The sequence below is a fragment of the Vombatus ursinus genome, unplaced genomic scaffold (genome assembly GCF_900497805.2).
Source record: "Vombatus ursinus unplaced genomic scaffold, bare-nosed wombat genome assembly UNPS02014821.1, whole genome shotgun sequence".
Lineage (NCBI taxonomy): Eukaryota > Metazoa > Chordata > Mammalia > Diprotodontia > Vombatidae > Vombatus > Vombatus ursinus.
Genome location: NW_020954599.1, coordinates 27466399 through 27471445, shown reverse-complemented (window position 1 = coordinate 27471445; position 5047 = coordinate 27466399). Strand labels below are relative to the sequence as shown.

Sequence of the window (5047 nt, the reverse complement as noted above, 5' to 3'; positions counted from 1 at the left end):
ATAGATAGATAGATAGATAGATAGATAGATAGATAGATAGATAGATAAATGGATAGATAGATAGATAAATGGATAGATAGATAGATAGATAGATAGATAGATAGATAGATAGATAGATAGATAGATAGATAGATAGACAGACATCTACATGCATGTGTATTGTTGTTGTTCAGTTGTTTCAGTCATGTCCAACTCTTTTTGACCCCATTTTGGGTTTTCTTGGCAAAGATACTGAAGTGGCTTGCCATTTCTTTCTTTCTTTTTTTTTTTTAGGCAATTGGGGTTAAGTGACTTGCCCAAGGTCACACAGCTAGTAAGTGTCAAATATTTTTTCTGAGGTCGGATTTGAACTCAGGTACTCCTGACTTCAGGGCTGGTGCTCCATCCACTGTGCCACCTAGCGGCCCCTGATCTGCCATTTCTTACTCCAGCTCATTTTACAGATGAAGAAGCCGAGAAAAACAGTGTTAAGCAAATTGCCCATGGTCACACAATCAATACAGTGTCTGAGGCCAAATTTCAACTCAGGAAGATAAGTTGTCTTGACTCCAGGTCTGACTTTATCCATCGTGCCACTTAAATACACCATAAATATGTAAATGTGTACATATCTATTACGTGAGTATGTATATACAAGATGGAAATCACAAAACTTACATCACATGCTTCCTGCACTTCTTTAGACTATTTCATCATGTTTGAGAAACCTCTAAATACTGAAGATCATTTCAGCTCTAAAGATTATTTCATCTCCTGCCTCAGATGTATAATCTGCCCCATCTTCTGATGACTGTAAGACAGGAGACTCCTTCAAGAATCTACAGTTAAAATGTTTGGAAGTATTCCACCTTGGTTGGTGAAGTTCCAAGGTGACTGAATGAAAGCTTTCTCTGAAAGCTATTGATTGGGTAGCATTTGGGAAGATCATACCCCCAAACCAGAGAGGCATTGCTAATGCTTTGAAATCACATACTGAATTATCTTACTACCAGATTGGCTGGTCTGCCCAAGAAGTTGCAAATGATCAACTGGGCTTTCTGGAAGGAAAATGTGACCAAGTTTGGCCTTGTGGAAGACTGAGGAGAAGTTCAGTGTCCTGCAGATAAATTCACTGCACTAGTGGATGCTAAGGAACTGGAAGATGTAAAAAAAAATTGTTCTGATTTAATGAAAACCCCAAATTCTACAACTGGAAAACTTGAGAAAGAGCTGGAAAAGATGAAGAATATAATGCCTTTTGAACAGATAATCATTGAGGATTTAAATGAAGTCTTCCCTTAAACCACACTGGGTAAGAAGTATCCTTATTAGCCCCACCAGCCCATTAAGAACCTCTAAAATTGAACCTTAGAGGAAGTTGTGCTCTCCTGTCACATGCTCCTAAAATTTTGGAAAAAAAGCAATTGTACAGTCTTTTAAAAATATATGCCCAGGCTAGATGTCTCTTCATTTTCCACCAGAATGCATTTTTCTGGACCTCTATAACCTGCCCCTTGCACAGTGTACCTTTGTAACCCCCACCACCTTTTCATATCCCTTTCATTGCTTGTCTTCCTTATTAGTATGTGAACTCCTTGAGAGTATAAAAAGCCTATTAAATAAATGTTTGTTGATTGACTGACTGGCTTGCTGTTGAGAAACAGTTGAGATTCAACATCATTTCTGGTGAAACAAACTAAGGTAGTTAAAGACAGAAAACCTTCACATATAACTTAATACCATTGGGAGAATTCTTTTGTGTTACCAGAAACCAAGCAATAAAGGATGTGTCCATTGATGTGAGAATAGCTTAACTAGTTGTGGTATGTGAATGTAATGAGATATTATTATACTGCAAGAAATGATTAAAATAAATTTGAAAGAAACATGGGAAGATTTATATGACTTGATACAGTATAAAATAACTAAAATCAGGAGAATAATATTTTAAATGACTATAATAATGTCAAAAATTAAATTAAAATGAAACAGAATGCTGTGTAATTGCAGTGACTAACCCTAAATTCAGAGAGGGAATTATAAAGCACATTCTTCTTTGAATGAAAATGTAAAGTACTCAATGAAATCTTAATCATTCAGCAACATTTAATTTCATTGTTTATTTTCTTTGGCACATTTTATGTTTATAAAACATGGCAGATGCTAAAAGAGGATTGTAAATAGAATTGTTGACCTATCACATCAGCCGCAAAAAAATTAGTAGTGTGTGTGTGTGTGTGTGTGTGTGTGCAATTGGAATCAGACATATTGAAAATAGTGATTGCATACAAAATTAGATTATAGATTGTATTTCTGTCTTTTTTCTTGTTTGTTGTTTGAATAAAATGAATTGGATATCATATTATATATATCATTCAAACATCTTCCCTCAAAAGTAATTACAGTCTTATTATTTGAAAGGGAGAGGAACAGTAGCCAAAAGGAGTGATTATTAAAACAATCTTGAACTTTGTCCTCACTATCCTTCTTTCTTTCCTTCTTTCTTTTTTCTGACAGAAGATATTTTAAGTAATATTGATCATTTGCTTTAGATAGTACATGCATATGAATAGTCAATTTGCATTGCTTAATAAAACTTAAAATAACAAATTTTGTTGTTGAGTTGTTTCAATTGTGTCCAACTCTTTTTGGCCCCATTTGAGGCGTTCTTGGCAAAGATACTGAAATGGTTTGCCATTTCCTTCTTCTGCTCATTATACCGGTAAGGAAACTGAGGAAAACAGAAGACTGGATTTGAACTCTGGTCTTCCTGATTTCAGGTTTTATTTGTTCTTTGTTCTCAAAGATGACCATGGCATCAGGAAGGTAATGCCATGACATGCAAGTGAATTGAATTTAAGTGAGGCAGGGCTGTGCAAAGTCATCAGCCTCACTTTTTCCTCCAAAGCCATCTGGGTCTAGTGGCAAGACATAAATCAGGACTACAAGAGATGGCCCTGGATGCAGTGGGAGACCTTGGCCTTATTAAGCTAAGGTCCTTTCTAGGTCTCAGTTTGACTGAGGCAATGCCCATTCAGTGATGAAGGATCGGTTGTTATTTGTCTTTCATTTTTGAAGAGGACCATGGCATCAGGATGGTGATGACATGACTTGCAAGTGAATTGAATTTAAGTGAGAGATAGTTGTGCAAAGTCACCTGTCTCACTCAAATTTTAGGTCTAGATTCAATTTATGTTATCTTTTGTCTTTATATTACATTTGTTCTCAAAATTACTTTTTCTCTTTCCCTATCTGAAGAGCTATGCCTCTAACTCAAGATTTTTTGCAAAGAAAGAAAAGAAAGAAAGTTCAGCAAAACTAACCAACACATCCTCATATCTGACAGTTCTTGCAATTTTTCTCAGGATTAAACACTCCAACTTTACCTTTGCAAAGAAACAGAGGAGGTTCATTTTCTTATCTCTTCTAAGACTGATTTTTATAATTACATAGAATTTGTTTTCTTTTGTTTTTATGTTTTTTGTTTTTTTCTATGTACATCATTGCAAATATTGTGTATTTTGTTGTCCTGGTTCTATTTAATTCATTTATATCCATTGATACAATTCTTCCTCTCCTTGTCAAAATTCTTTCTATTTATCCTTTTCTATATCAGTGATATTTCATTATATTCATATACTAAATGTTTTGAATCAATGCTTAAATTTGTGGATAATCAGGTTGATTTCTTTCCTTTGCTACCATAACAAATGATACAATGAATACTTTAGCATACATGGAGGGGGCATCTTTCTATTTTTTTTACCATTTTGGGATGACTTCCCAGTACTGATATCTCTGATTCAAAGACTATGAACATTTCAGTCACTTTTGGATTTAGGTAATTCTGAATCATTTGCAGAATAATTAGACCAATTGAAATCTTCACCAATCACATATTAATGTTCCTATCTTTCTGTATCCGTATCTCATGCCTATGTGGACTCATCCCATCTTTTTGTCATATTTTCTATTTTTCTGGGTATGAGGTTAGAGTTATAATTTGTTTTAAAATTTGTCTTAGTAATTTTGGAACAGTCTTTCACAAGGTTGCTTACAGTTTGCAAATCTTCTACTAAGCTCTTTTTTCCATATTCTTCAACCATTACTCATTTGGGAATCTCTCTCTCTCTCTCTCTCTCTCTCTCTCTCTCTCTCTCTCTCTCTTTCTCCCTCTCTCTGTCATATTGGCTGTCTTACTCATAGCACAGATATTTTATGCAAATGTTTTGCCCCAATCAAAAGTTTCCTTTCTTATCCTACTTGCATTTATTTTATTAGTGCTAAAACTTTTTATTTCAAGCACCCAAAATTCTAGATTTTATCTTCTATGTTTATATGTATCCCTTGCTTGGTATCTCTTCCTATTGTATGCAATTATTCACCAGGAATATTTTAGAGGGACTATGTATGGTATTTTGTATGGCATTTATTTTCAATTATGAATGGAATGAGGGAAAAAAATATCTTTTCGATTTTCAGATTCTGAAGTAATCTTCATTCTGTGTAAATACACACTTCAGATTTTTCATAGCCCTTTCTTTGGCCAGGTTATTTCTTCGCACCTATCTCACTCTTTTCTATCATAGCCATGCATGGAATTATTCTATAGCCCCTGAACCCAATGTGATAATGAGCTTTTGGAGTACAAAGCTTTTCTATACTTATATTGGTATACTCAGAACCAGGACCTTATCTGGTACTGCAAGATATTTAATGTGCTTATCAAATTTAATTTGTTTAAATTAAACTATTGCAAACTTTTTAGAAATCAGAGACTATGAAGTTTGGATTTCTGCTACTTCCCAGCTCCTTAGCATAACACTTGTTTCTTTCCTTATTGAATTAATTTTAATTGTCATTTTCCCCCATCAGGTTCTTTTTAATTCCACCACCTTTATTTAATTAGTTTCTCAGCTGTAATCAGTAGGTTTAAGGACTCCTTCCACTTTATATGTGCTGTGGGCAATTCAGATTTTTAAATGTCTGCCTCAGGATGGAATAGGTGAGAGGGTATTGGTTTAATTTGCTGTTTTTATTTCTCTTAATTCATAAACTTCTATATCAT

General features: G+C 34.3%; 1 pseudogene; it reads left to right on the top strand.

Moving 5' to 3' along the window:
* The window catches only part of LOC114024400, a 64043-nt pseudogene extending 62705 nt beyond the window's left edge, over nt 1–1338 (top strand).
* Nucleotides 1339–5047: the final 3709 nt, after the last annotated feature.